This window comes from Cygnus olor, chromosome 14 (genome assembly GCF_009769625.2).
Source record: "Cygnus olor isolate bCygOlo1 chromosome 14, bCygOlo1.pri.v2, whole genome shotgun sequence".
Lineage (NCBI taxonomy): Eukaryota > Metazoa > Chordata > Aves > Anseriformes > Anatidae > Cygnus > Cygnus olor.
The window spans coordinates 2,911,815-2,926,688 of record NC_049182.1 but is presented as its reverse complement, the minus strand read 5'-3'; the positions used below and the strand labels follow the sequence as shown (position 1 = coordinate 2,926,688).

The 14,874-nt window shown below is 52.0% G+C and overlaps 1 protein-coding gene across 4 annotated transcripts in view; it reads right to left on the bottom strand.

The window, feature by feature from the left end:
* The window catches only part of TCF7 (transcription factor 7), a 68,970-nt gene that overhangs the window by 23,966 nt on the left and 30,130 nt on the right, over window positions 1–14,874 (bottom strand). The window lies entirely within an intron of this gene.

Genomic DNA, 14,874 nt, shown 5'->3' with positions numbered 1-14,874 from the left:
TCCTCCGTGTTTCAGTACAGCTCAGACTGGGGGTGACGGAGCTGCTCGCCACCGGCCTGCCCGAAATAACGCAGCCGGTGCCTGGCGTCACGGCCCCGCGGCCCAGGTGACCTCAGCAGCCCCGGGGGTGACAAAAGGGCTCTGGGGACGGTTTTGTCTCACCCCTCCCAGCGCAGCCCCTCGGGGGCAGGTTGGGGAATGAGCTGTGCAGCCGCGACCTGGCTACAGAAATGAAGAGGCACATTTACGGCAACACCAGAATGGCATTTCCAGGCGGGACAGAGCAGCAGAGCGGGGGTTTGCACCCCCAGAGGGCCATTTTCCCTCTCAAACCTGCTAAATTGCAACAATTAATCCTGGCAAGTGGTGCTGCCGGGTCCCTGGGGTGCTGCTGGGTCCCCGGGGTGCTGCCTGGTCCCCGTGTGCCTGGTGTAGGTGCCAGCAGCGAGCCACAGCCCATTGCCCTCGCAGGGCTCGCCAGCCCGGCTGAAGGCAGAGGAAGGGCTGTGACGGAGGCAGCTCCCACCCCGAAGCAGCAAAGTGACTTTAATAACTGATGAGCAAGGAGAAAACACAGTCACACTCATTATTAAGAAATACTAATTGTTGGCAGGGCAGAATTAGGAGACCTCACCGCTCGCACACGGGGTGCCTGATTGCGAGAGAAGCTCGAGGCAAGCTGTAAAACTCCTTCTGCTGAGCACACACAAACCCAGCAGGTCTTTCCAAGGAGGCTCACCCTCAGAGCCGCGCTGCCACCCGGCGCAGAGGCGCAGCATCCTCCCTGTCTGCTCCCATCCCCGCTGCGTGCACCCGGCGTGGCCTGCGGCGGCCCCGCACGCACAGACCGCCACCAGTCACAGGGTTATCCAAGAATTAAGTCTTTTTTAACAAAACTTTTTTTTTTTTTTTTTTTTCTCGTTTGGAAAATAGTGATATGTTGTAATCAGAAGTTTTCTGGAAAGCACCTCATCGCCAGCAGGTGTTTTGACTAATTTTTAAAGGCTGGTATGTTTATTCGTGACGTGCTAAATGAGCTGTTTTACTTTGCTGGCTTGAATGAGATTTTTTTCTTTTAAAGTTTAATCTTAGCAAAACGTAGCACAGATGGTCAAAAGACAAAATCAGAGTGAAATTGTCAAAACTGAGAATTTTCAAGGATTTTCTACAATATTAAGAATACTGCTTTTAACGGTGAAAATATTAGAAAAAAATACAAAGATGTTTTTCTGCTTGAATCATTTTAGGAGAAGAAAATAATTAAAGAAAAAAGAAGTGTTTTTTTTTTGTTAACTTGTGAGAACTCCTCCTTGCTACAGCCGAAAGCAGCGGCGGTCACGTCAAGCTGCCTGGGCATCCCCACATCCAGCCAGAGCTGCGCCGGGGCTGCTGCGATGGGAACTTTTTTGTTAATTTTCTGGTAGAGGACAAGTCATAACTAAAACAAAGCAGCCGGATTCTGCTGCCACTTCTAACATAATTTAGTGAAAAGGTTTTTACGGACTTTCTCGATCTCTGCCCCGAGCACTCAGCCGGTCCTTGCGCAGGGCGGCCAGGGCTGCCCACCCGAGGCGCACAGCGTCCAGTTTCCTGCACTCCCGCTGGGGTGTCCCCTCTGCTCTCTTCCCATCACCCGTTTATTAAAAAAGAAAGAGCGCAAGAAGCAGATAACGCTTGGAGTTAATATATTAGAGGAGTAAACCACAATTCAAACTACCAAACCAGACACAGGAGCTCATCTTACGAGGCTGATCTTGATCAGCCCTGCTGCACAGCGGCACAAAGCATCCTTCCTAGGAAAAACTGCTGCTCGGTTTTGCAGATGACTGTGTTTCAAGAATTCTTACTTTTCCCCCCCACTTTGAACAAAAACGGAATTAGTGAAAAGCCATCTTTTTCGTACTTTGTTTTGAAGGCAAAGCCACATAAATAAGGCTGCTTTGTAGGAACAAAACTTTCATTTTACAGGTTTTTTTTCCAAATGTTTGAAATAAAACGAACGTAAGAATTTGCTCGCACTTGGTAACAGTCAGCCCTGACCCCCAGGAGCTTTACTGGCCGGTCAGCCCCGCAGGTGGGACTTCGGAGCTGGCAGTGTCACCTCCTAGCTGCAGGGGATCCTGCTCACACGTGGGACCCCATGCACGCAGGGGACCACAAAGGCAGAAGGAATCCTACATACATATGGGATGTTGTGCACGTAGGAGACCCCGCAGGCATCAGGGACACTGTGCACGTAGGAGACACCATTCACAGAACGAATCCCATGCCCATAGGGGACCCTGCAGGGAATTTGCAGGCACGGGGGATCCTACACACATAGGGGACCTGAAGCACACGGCAGACTATAGGCACTGTAGACCCCATACACATAGGGGACACCATGCACATAGGGGACCTGATGCACATCGGGAACACCATGCACACTGGGGACCCCATACATATAGGGGACCCCATGCACACCGGGGACCCCATGCACACTGGGGACCCCATACATATAGGGGACCCCATGCACACCAGGGACCCTGCAGGCCAGGGTGCAGGGACAATCTGCCAGGGCCGTGCCTGCCACCCCTCAGCTCCCAGCCTCCAGATGCTGAAATTCCTGCAGGCATCCCAAAAGCAACCCAAGCAGTGACCAGCCTGCTAGAAAGCCCTGCATTGAGACGGCCGTCGGGGGTCTGCAGGGGGGCTGGGGGCAGCCCCGTAACCTCCCCGTGGCACCCCGGTCACCCGGCCGGCGGGGTTGGCAGCACCCCGGGGTGCTCAGGAGCCGACCCCGTGGCGCGGCACCGGGGAGAGCGCTGTGGTTTCCAGTGCTCGCGGGGAGCCGAGCCGCGGTGAGGCGAGATTAGTCACGTCACTTTCAAATTTTCCCACATCGCTGGCCCCAGAAATAGCGAAATGAGAAAGCCGTGGGCCAGCCCGGCGGCAGGCGGCGGGGGGCGAGGGGCCTGGCCGAGGGACGGCTGCTGGGGCTGACGGCTGTGCCGGGGTCTGGGCATCCCTGGAGCCCCGTGCCCGGCTGTGCCGCTGTGAGCATTGGCACGAAGAAACCGCCCTCAGCAGAGACGATTTCGGCAACCGGGCGAGCGCCGAGGTCGGGCGAGCAGCGCCTGGGATGCGTCGCAGGCTGCAGCCCGGCCAGAAGTCACCCCCGGTGTGTTTGCTTCAACGTCACTTCTCAGAGAGAGATGAGTCTACGCGTCAGCTATGAAAAACAAAACCTACGGAGTTTGCTGTTGCTGATTCAATGAGGAATTAATTCCTTTTTTCTGCAGAATTAGTCACCGTGCCACAGAAACAAAGGTATAAGGTCAGGCTGCAGCGAGCAGGCACTGCTGCTGCACAAGCTGCTGGGTACTGGGGGGCTCTGCCTTTTGCTCTGTATCCAAAAATTAGTTCAAATTAGTGAATTATTAGGGGCTGGGTGCATCCCGCAGGATGGGATCGGCTGCTGGAGGGCTTGGAGAGCAGCGCTGTGCTTCGGGGCTCTCGGAGACAAGGCCCCAGAGCCCATGCGTGGCTCCATCCCAGCTCTGCAGAGCTCCAGGGCACCTCCGAGTTCTGATAACATCTCCCCGTTCGGGACTCCCCTGTGAATAAAACTAAACCGGACCGCATCACCAGACCCCTTCAGCCCCCGTTTCCCCGTGGTGTTGCACCAGGAGATGTTGTGACGAAATCTCGCCCCAAACACCCAGCGCAGACCACTTTCTGCAGGCGCTGAGGCTGGGGACCCCCACACCCGCGGGCGCCCGGCAGCATCTACTCATTTCTCATCACAGCGCTTTTTTTTTTTTTTTTTCTTTTTTTTTCTCTTTTCTCACTTTTGCTGCAGTCACATCTCCCCAGCCCGCTGCCGCAGCAGAAAGGAAGCAGGGAAAGTTAAAGCCACCCACGCTCGGGCGCTGCCCTCACCCCGCAGCAGCGCCGGGCGTCAGCAGAGGCAGCATCGCCCCGCCGGGAGCAGGGCACCCAGCGGGGGCTGCCCCCGGCCCCCTCGAAGGCTCCGCAGGGTCTCCCCTGTGTCCCATCCCCACCTCACCCGGAGGTGCTCACGGGCCACGCTCAGGCGATGGGGAAAGCATTCGTGGCACTTCATTCCGCATGCGGACGCCAACGAGGGGCCGATCCATTTAGGACCGACATCGCACCTGCCGGCAGCCACTGCCCTTGCGCAGGGTTTGAGCGCTCTGCGTTACATTTTGTGGTCGCAGTGTTATCCTCTCGGCTCTTCGCTTTCCCTCTGCTCGCTCTCAGCTTTAAAATCCAGCTCTGCTTTCGCACTGCCAGTGCTGGCGAGGCACCTGCTCCTTTTCGCACGGTCAGTGGGGTCGAAGGGCAGAGCAGGATTCCTGCCAGGTCAACAGAAGCAGCAGCACCGGGAACGCCGCCGGGGTGAGACCCGCTGTGCAGGGACACGTTGGGGACCGCGCTGCCCCAGCCCCTGGAGCCGGTCGGCACGCGGAGGTGGCCCAAACACAGCGGGGATGGATACAGGGAAAGAACCAAAACACTTTTTAGAAGTCCTCAGTGACTTGCTGGCCACATCCCAGGCCAGGACGTGACACGACGCAGCCCGTCCCGACCCTTCTGCTGGCACGAGAGCCTCCTGCTCCAGGAAAGGAGCCGCACAGTGCTCAGCAGCCGGGCTGCCCCTCTGCTGCTGCTTGCTGTTTTTAAGCAGTGATGGTAATTATTTTTAAGTTAAGCCCTGCAGGGGAAATAGCTGAGCTTTTCACCGTTTACGGGCACAGGAAGAGCTGTTTCGCTTCTCAAGTATTTATCTTCTAAGAGAAAGATGTAGGTGGTTCTTCGTGAAAAAAAAAAAAAAAAAAAAGAAAGAAAAGGCATGGAAAAATAAAGATTAAAAGTCCCTCCCAGAGGCTGCTCTTAGGGTGACAGGGGGCGAGTGCGGAGGCAATTATGCTGCACACCGGAGAAGAGAACCCCTGAAAAATGAACATCATTTTGGATTTGGCATCACCGCCCGATATCTGCTGCCCTGTTTAGAAGAGGGGCCGCCTCGCTCCCGGAGCCTTCCCCACCGAGCCCAAAGCCCCAGTGCTCGGTGCTCGCCTTGCTCCCGAGACACCTCTGTCGTGATGCCAAAAGCAGCCTCGCCAGTGCCAGCAGCACAGACCCAGACCAGCCAGGAACCGACAGCATTTGGCCTCGTGGAAACAAACACCAGGGTCACAAATCCCAGGGGCTGCGGCCCAGCACCAAACGCCGGCTGTTTTCCCCCAAATGCTGGGGCAACACCACCCAGGGGCTGCGCTGGCCTGGCTATTTCCCCTCTCCTGCGGTGCCTGTCCCTGGTTTCAGCATCTCTCGTGGTCCTGGCTGTGGAGAACGACCCCTGTCCCCCCGGTCTCCAGAGGTGGAGCACAGCCCTGGGTGTTTCTGCTCCTTTGTGCAGCGGTTCTGCGAATTTCTCTGCGGAGCTGCCGGGGCTGGCGCTGCCAGTAACCCCTGTCACGGCTGCAGACGCGAAGGCACCGGCTTGACCCGCAGAGGCTGATACTATCTGACCTCCTTTAGGCTGTTTGGCTTCTCGAAGTCGAGCGGTTGGTCTAATACCCAGAACTAATCAGGAAAATGTCCAAGAGGGCGAGGGAGGAAAGCAAAGCCGGCGCGTGAGGGGAAGCCTTGCGCTGCCTGCCCGAAGGCACCAGCCGCGTTAACCTTCGCGTGCCTGGCAGGTCAGGGGGGTTTCGGCAGCCAGTTCTGGGAAACTGCAAAACCCAAACGGGTCCATGCCCTGCAGCAAAGCCAGAGGTGGCTCCGGACCGGACGCCTGGTTTTGGCATCGCTCTGCACTGAGGCCACGCTGCAGCAGCGGATGGAAAGCCCTGTGCGACTTCTCAGTGTCTCTGCCGGCAAGCAAAGCGCACAGGAAACCTCGAGGTGTCAGCAAGGCGTTTTTCAGGCGGCAAGCGTTTGCTTACTTGTCACCTGGGCTCTCCCAAGAGGGCTCGCAGCTGCTTGGCTGGGTTTATTCTTTCCATTTAAAACAAAAACAAAAACAAAAAGAGCCCATCGACTTGAAAGAGCGCAGGGGAATTAACAAAAAGAACCAAAACACAAAAAAACGCTGATGTGACTTAAGGCGTTTCGATTCCCCGAACATCAGAGGGGTGAAACCTGCCCCTCCGCGCGGGCGGTGGCGCGTGGCCACCGCGGGGACACAAACCTGCTGGTGTCACCGCTGTCACCCAGCCCTGCCTCTGGGATGGGGTGGGATGGGATGGGGTGGGATGGGATGGGATGGGATGGGATGGGATGGGATGGGATGGGATGGGATGGGATGGGATGGGATGGGATGGGATGGGATGGCTGCCAGACCCTCCCGGCAGGCACTACACTCCCTGATTAATTATGTTATGTTATGTTATGTTACGTTATGTTATATATTATGTTATGTCATGTCATGTTATGTTATGTTATGTTATGTTACGTTTTATGTTATGTTATGTTATGCTATGTTATGTTATATGTTATGTTATACTAAACTATACTGAGCTATACTGAGCTATACTAAACCATACTGAACCATATTCTATTTCAGTCCCCTGCCATTCTCAAAGCCCGGTGGTGGGGGGATCTCACTGTGTGAGAACGTCACCAGCTGCAGAAAGACAACAAATCAAGTGTCTCACCCTGTCTGAAAGTAAATCCCCAACTCGGCGACTGCACCGCGAAAAACAATGGTAATAACACTAATAATAACAGTGACAATAATAACGATACTCTAATCCTGCTGGCCTGTGCAGAGCTCTCTCCCGCCGCACGCGGCTGCCAAGGCCGTGCTCTCTCGGTGTCAGACACCCCTCGAGAAGATCTTTTAGTGTCAGACGCAGCTGTGACCAAGTGCGTGCAACTGCCTAATTGACAGATAACGTGGTACACGCAGGGATGATAATCTGTGGAAGTTATCATCTCTCTTCGCTACGCATTTCGCTGCTCTGGTGGAATCCTTCAGCGTTTAAACAGATGCCCAACGCATTCCGCCCCCCGATGACCAGGACCGACTGACCAAGGTGGCTCCTGAGCTCCTACAAGGTCTCTCCCCGAGGCACGGCAGTGTCACCGTGGGCAGAGCCACAGGCACCCGCCGTCCCCCAGTCCCTGCTGCTGGAACCAGCTGGGAAGACCGAGGGGCGAGGGCTCCCCAAAAATCGTTTGGGTAGGGCCAGGGACCCTGCGCGGGGTGGCTGCCCCGTGCCAGGTCCTCAGCCACCACCGCAGCGACCTGCACGAACGCCTATTTCCCAGTCTCTGTGACGAACTCCTCCTGGAGGACGCGGGGGAAGATAATCCCCCCTGGAGTCACAGGCAGCTTTTATTGACACCCCGCAGCTGTAAGGCGATAGCAGCTCTCCTTGTTGCTCGCTCTCGAGGGTGACATGTTGACAAAGAATGCTACAGCCGCTAATCCGGGATGATGCTGTGTGCCTGCCCGGGAGAAATCCTCATTTTCTTGATATGAGGAATTAGTTCCTTTAATGCTTAATGCTCTTTTTTCCTCTGAAAGCCAGCAAGCGTTATTGTGCAGGGTGAAATAAACATTTTAATTAAAATGTAGAATTTATCTTCCAGTTGAATTCTTGAGAGCCCCCAACGCCACGTCAAACTCCGCTTTCCCATTTTGAATCTCCCTCTGATCTCTTAATGCAAACGGCTGAATTAAAACCCGGGCTTGGTGGATTTGCATATAATTAGACAGCAAGGGAAATTAATAGGGAATTGAGTGGTTCTCTCCTCTGACCATCTGATGTTTTTACCAGATTAAAAAGAGTCGATTTTTTTTTTTAAATGACTGCAAAAATGTATTAGATATTATTTAACCTTTTTTTTTGTTGGGGGGAGGAACGCAGGCAGAGGAAAGAAACAAACTTATCCATATGATAATGAATGCCTCCTATCGTGGGAAGCAAATATCTCTGTAATTAGGATTAGAAATGAATCCTAATTAATCTCGTCCTGCCACTTGACTTCTAGAAGTTCCTTAACTGTTACCTCCAACGAAATGGGGACCAAGGAGCAGTCTGTGTGCTCTCGGCTCACCCCGCATGGAGCTGGGGGCTGTCACAAAGGCTCTTGTGCCTCCCAGCTGAGGGCGGCGGGTTTGGGGGTAAACGGCCTGATCCTGGCACCTGACACAGGACTGGGTGCGTGCAGGGGAAACACGCAGTGCTGCTGCTTCATTCCCCACTGGGAGCTGGGAAACCATGAGCTACACGAGGCATGAGGTGCCACAGCCATGCCTGGCGCCAAACTGGGATCTTTTCAGACCTTTTCCCATGCTTCATTCGGAATTGCCCGAACAGTCTATTTAGAAATGCTCCCTGGGCTCGCTTTCAGCACGGCACTGCAGGTAAGGGCTGGGAACACGCGAGGACACCTCAGCTCTGTGCCATGCCCGCTCCATGCCTCGATGTCATCTCCGTGCACTGGCGTTGGCACAGATTACTGCCGCGGTGGAATTAAGTCACGCACATTTCAACTCGGCTCTTGTCAAGTGTCGCCAAATCCTGTTTTTCAGGTGTTGAGATTCACAGACCTCATTGCATCAGATTTTACTACGTGAGTGGATGCTCACGTGATTATTTTCTTCTTTGGGTTCTCCAGCGTGGAAACCAGTTTTTGGAGAGCTGGTTTCTGAGCTTCAGACCCTGGCTAAAGATCTTGTTTCCTATTTATGATGTTGTAGCAAAATACACTGCAAGGCGATGCCCTAATGGGGGGCGATAACGCTTGGACTAGCAATGAAACACAGCAAACTGCAACTTCTCTTTGTGTTATGCTAAGTAACAAAAGATAAATGAATGCTGCTACAGCTTGGTAGCTTCTCAGCGTATTTTTTCCAACAGCTCCAGTAAGTTTTTGGCTATGGCGTTATGACAGTGACTGTGAATAACAGCCTGGGAATAACATGGTTGGTATAGACACCAAAAATTTTCACTTCAAAACCGGAGACCACACAAAATGTGCCCAGTCTTGGATTTCATTTTTAAGCCAGGCTGATCAAAAGTTCACAGGGCAGGACTGATCAAAGGCTTCACGCTGAAAAAATGAGAAAGTCACAATTTCATATGGTTTTGATGAGAAAAATAATTGATGAAACACGGCTCTTTCAACTTGGTTTTGCTTTGAGTTTGGGGCTCATCTGACTACGTAAAGCCAGGGGTGCAAACCCGCAAGACACGAAGTCACAGAACTTGGTGCAGTTTTAATGATCCGGCCCTTACTATGGGATTCACCACTGGTTTCAGGGTCAGGAATTTCAAACAACGTTATACATTTTTGTCAGAAAAAACAACTCATGGAAACTGCAGCTCTCACCCATACGTTGTTGGAAAAGCTCAGGGACAGCCTCGAAGCACCTCCTGGTCGATGGATGTGCTGGCCCAGCAGGCAGGAGACCCAGATTCGAGCCCTGCTTTTCCCGAGCCTTTCTTTTTCTATCTGCGTGCTGCAGTCGGACCGCAGCAGTGACCTGTTACCATCCGAGCCCCTGTACACAACCACACTGGCTGACCACAAGGAGGGCCCCAGTGGCCTGCAGGCGGCTGCTCGCCTCTGGGCAGCTCATTTTGGGGGGTCTGTCACAAAAGGTGCTTTCTTAGCTCTTCCTGGGTGGCACCTCAGGACCGCGTGGGGACTTCAACCAGTTTTCACATGAGCAAAAACCTCAGGGCTTTCACAGAGGCATAACAATGGGGGTCCTTTTTTTGTGCTGGCCATCGCCATGAGACACCAGCGGGTACCCAGGGCACCGTCAGCGCAGCAAGCTTCTGGCTAGATGCTTTCCTAACCAGACAATTAACTGATTTAACCCACCATCAGGGATCAGCTGTTTAACTGTAGGTCATTTTGTAACACGGGCTTTATTTTTAACCTACTTGCAACGTCCTCTGACTTATTACAATAACTGACAGCAGTATTTGCTGAATGATGAAACTGAGGTTACACAGAACACCAATTACACTAAAAAATACATCTACCACACCTACGTGCACACAACCTCCACATGCCTACAGTGCAATTTTTTAGCGTAGGTACTACTTAGGGCCAAGCTGGATGTCTGTGTGTCCCACATCTGCCTTCTCACAATCTGGGAATGAAAAACTTCTCTTCCTGTTAGCACGATGATCCATGGGCAAAAAACTCCTCTTTTCAGGCTAACACCACAGGATCTAACACTATGCTAGTTTTTTTAAATAAAAGTGCTCTTCATAACAAGTGCTAAAAACTCCAATTAAATCACTGTTTCAATTGGTTCAGGGTTTACATTTCCCCCTGTAAAGTTTGCAATTCCAAAAATAAACGTACGTATCTTACGCTTATCATCTAAGCTACTTAGAAGGCAAAAAGTAAGCCCCATATAGACTACAGAGAATTACACATTTTCACACTTTTTTTTTTGGTTTTAACTCTGGTGCTACGCAGAGAAAGCAATTCACTTTTAAAACACGTGGTGCTTAACATAATCTTGTCCTTCTCATTTGTCGGCCGGGTCTCTCTGCCACTTCAGAGCACTCTGCAGCCTGCAGGAACAAACCCGGGGGCACAGCCAGAGGGCTCAGAGGCGAACCCCCCTGCAGCCCCACACCGTGCCTGCCACAGCGAGCGCTGCTCGCAGGAGCCTGACAGAACGAGAAGTGGCCAGCAAGCTGCAAGTACCGGAATTTAGGGCTTTGTTAGAAAGACAAGAAGGTTTTTAAGCATTTGGGACGCTTCCCTAATTCAATCCTTGCCTAAGTCAATGCAAGTTTTTCCACCGATCTATCTTGCTCAGGGCCGGTTTCAAAGCCACGCGCTTATCTCCAGTGCTGGCAAGCGTTCATTCCGATTTCTGGAGGCTCCTAGAAATGGAAAATGCCCTACCTCAGTGGCCTGGGGGACTGCAGGTATTTTATCTGCAGCGTTTTCTGTCTGTAAACATACATAAATACACGGTGCTTTCAATTTGTCAGGCACACCGGCTGCACAGCAACGTGCGCGGCAGACGCACAGCACCGAGACGGAGGAGAAAACCTCCGAGAAGCGGCAGTTTAACAGGAGCGGGACATGTTCCTCTGCCGAGCGCCGCAGCGTTTCAGCACCTCACTCAGGCCCTCATTTACTCATTTCGGGAAGCCGCCTCGCCCCGCGCGCTGCCCCAAGCAGCTGCTGGGGCGCGGGGCTCGGCACGACACGTGCAGGCCCGGGGGGAGCAGCGCAGGCCGCAGCCCCGCGCCCCGGCCGGCCACATGAAAGGGGCTCGGTTGGGTGCCTGCGTGCAGCCGGCTGAGCGCTGCCACAGCGGGGGCACTGCCCCGGCTCTCTGGGTTCCTGCTGCGCCAGTCACCTGGAGCTTCCCCCAAGATAAACGCCTCTTCGCCGCGCTACGAGGAGAGCGGCGGCGTGGCCTGCAAAAGGCTGCGCGCAGCCGGCCTCGCTTATCTCCACGTACATCTGCTCACGGCCTCCGCGCAACTGTTTCGTATTCGTGCAGGGCTATATTCAGCCCGAGGATTTAACAGCAGTTGCGTTAACTGTAAGGCGCTTTCTAGGGCGGAGACCTGTTATCTCCTGCATCTGAGCGAGATTGAGCAGACTCACTGCTGGTTGTGATCCTAATGGTGCGAACTGTAAATACTGTTGTAACAGGATATTCTGTATAAAGTAAACATGTATTTTATACAGAGCACACAGAAAATTTACACATATACATTTTATATAGATGTCATGCATTTATACAAAAGGTATACAATGAAGTGTGTAAAACATTCCTATACATTTTATAATATTTTATACACATTTACTACAGTATGCTAATAATTACCATTTATTGACCAAGTTCTTACATTCCTCTCAGTGGCGTTTTCCTACCTGTCTGCTGACCCCAGAGAGAGAAAACGAGTGGCCAAAATACAGAGGAATGAGGGAAGGAAAGCCAGTAGCTGCTTCTCCTTGTTTTATCTTTAGGGCAGCGAATTGTGCCACCGACTTCAGCAGGAGCATGGCCTGGCACCCTGCAGAAGAGCCAGGAGGGGACGGCTGGGCAGAGGGAGCCTCCACAGGCCCTGTGACAGGGATAAGAGCGGCTGGTGACTGCTGAGCATCGTGAGGTGCTGGGGTCCAGGCCGCCCCCCACACAGCCGCAGCCTGCTCAGCCTGGCCCTCAGCGTGCCAGCGCCCAGCTACCCCATTAAACCTGTGTGCTCCCTATTTATTTTTAAAAAATATTAATATTTTAAATTACTATAATTTGTGCTTGAGACTAATAAATCATAATTATTCAGCAGAAAACAAATTGTAGCATGGAATTTAATCCCTCATATCTACTCTATCTACTGTAAACTAGCTACCAGTGATCTAAGAGTGAGCTACCTGGCAATCAGAGGCTATATGGTTTATTTTTTTATTTTAATTTTCCACCGGGTATTATCTGAATACCTGCAGTGCCTCCGCTCTCACCCAACGTGTCCTAGGCTGTGCTGGTGCAATGACATCTGCTGGTGGTTACAAACCTTCTCAGCCGGCCCAGGTAGTTTTATTCCCTGTCATAAGAGAAGCAGCTACGTGCTCCTGCACTTTGGGGTTGTGGGTCTTTTTTTTGGGTTTGTTTTCAGCTCAGTGCAGAGCTATGGAGCAGTATTTATGTGAAAAGGAGTAATTATGCTCCATCTGAGCAAGCTCAGGAGGTAAAACTCACTGACCCACCCAAGCAGTCCACAGAGCCCAACGCTGCTCTGAGACTTCTTGGTGGTTCCTGCAAAAGCCCATGTGCCACAGTTAAAAAAGGAAGGGGCGGGTTTCGCCACAATGGAAGAGTCTGTGTAATTATAAGCTATGGGATTGCGGCGAAATGCAGGGCAAAGAAATCCATTTCCAGCGGCAGATGTCCAGCAGTTTCAGGGAACGACAACCTCCGCTCTGCCTCTGAGTGGCAGAGGCATGTGTTAGACACAGGGCAACAACAAAGGGCCACACGGACACTCCGACCTTCTGACCTGCATTTCGCTGGGCTCCGGAGCCCACAGACCAGAAAACGCTTCTCCTTTTTCTTGCCATGGGGCACCACTGCTGTGCATCCCCTATCTCACGAGGAACCTGCAGCAATGTTGCTGCCGCTACGCTGGGCATCACCTCCCGAAGTGCCGCGGAGCCTGCGGGTGGTTCCCAGGTGCCTAAACATCTTTACAAGACTTCCTTGTAGGGCTTGGGTCTCGCTGGAAGCTAATTATCTCTATGCTAATGGCCGAGCCTGAGCTCCAAACTCCCTTTGCACCAGAATTCCTGCTACCAAAACCAAAGCGTGCAGGGAACGCAGAGGAGGAGCTGCACAAGCAAAGCCAATTCATTTCAAAATCTGGAGGCATGCTGCAGATGCCAGGATGTAAAGGAATTTGTCATAAACAATTCTTCAACTAGGCCAGCAGTCACGGAGGGTGGTGTTTGATGTCGCCTTTTTGCTGAGGTTGAATTCCTCGTGCTTCTGCACCACAGGCTCGAACGCCGATTGCAACACGGCTGCCCCGACCAAGGTATGGCAGCTGGCACCCAGGCGGGACAGCTAATGAAGGATTTACTGTGCTCCCTGCTGCTTGGGGTTTTTGCTAGAAGGTACGTTACTAGAAGAAAAACACCGTAGTAGTTTTGTAAGTTCATACGAAGAGTTAGTCCCTAGAGTAGAAAGTAGGGAGCACAGCCTGATACCACAACTGCTCTACGCCAGGTTTTGACAGGGAAATGCATCACCGCTTACTGCATGTGACGGGAGCACTCTCTGTGATACTGCAAGACGTTAAGAGCAATTTAAATTCTGGAGATAGTCACTTTGCGATTTGAATAGGAGGGGGCTGCAGGCAGGCTTCCTGCAGGGAGAAAGTTTTAAATACGGAGCCATCTCATGCCGTAATGTGACCCAGCTGCAGTCTGCGGACTTTCAGGCCATGCTGAGAAGTGAGACGATGGGTGAGATCGGGGCAGGATGGAGGCTCAGGGACACTGCAGGTTGTTAAATTTTGCATGGCACTAAACAAAACCGTCTGCAAGCTTGGGAGCTTTGAAGAGACCGATTTGTAAAATCGAAAGAAATAAAAATAATTAAATAACGCGAATGGCAGCCAACAGACTGCTCACCTAGCATTTTCCCACCTCAGGCAGGAGCTCTGATTAATGCTAATTAGCTTATCTTCACATTAGATCCTGATGATTCATCACTTACTACCCTAGGAATTATGACGCACTGGGGAGAGATATATTTGTAGATTCCATGGGTGTATGCCATGTCTGGAACACTTAAATGATTTTGGCATGAAAAGGGACCAACCACAAGCCCAGCTAATCAAACCAGCATTTCTCAACCTACACCTTCCAGTAGTTATAAAAAAGATTCAGAGCAAAGACAAGACTATGGCACTGAAGACAAATTTATCTGCCTCATCAGTGGTGTACAATCTTTACAGAACAAAGGGCTTTATAGGCAACCTGCCAGGAGCCTGTGGCTGCTCCTCGTTTGCATATAAATTTAAAAAGAATTTTAATAAGTGTTAAATGCACATGATTATTTTTTATTTATAGCTGAAAGTAGGTGTACACAGCACTTCATAAAACACAGAAAAAGAAAAAGCACCTTTGGGAGTCTGAATGGGAATCAATGGAAAAACCTGTGACTGCTGCTCTGTGCTAACTTCTTGGTGCACGCTTTGTTGTTCGAGTGGCCACGGGCACAATGGGGACGGATCTGAATGCATTACGTGACGTTTATCCTTTCACATGGGAGCCTCAAACCAGCGAGGATGTGCTCACAGCTGTACGCCCTGCCAGCCAGACGTGCACAGATGGCCGCCCTCCCCCTGTCGCTGGGTGACTGTC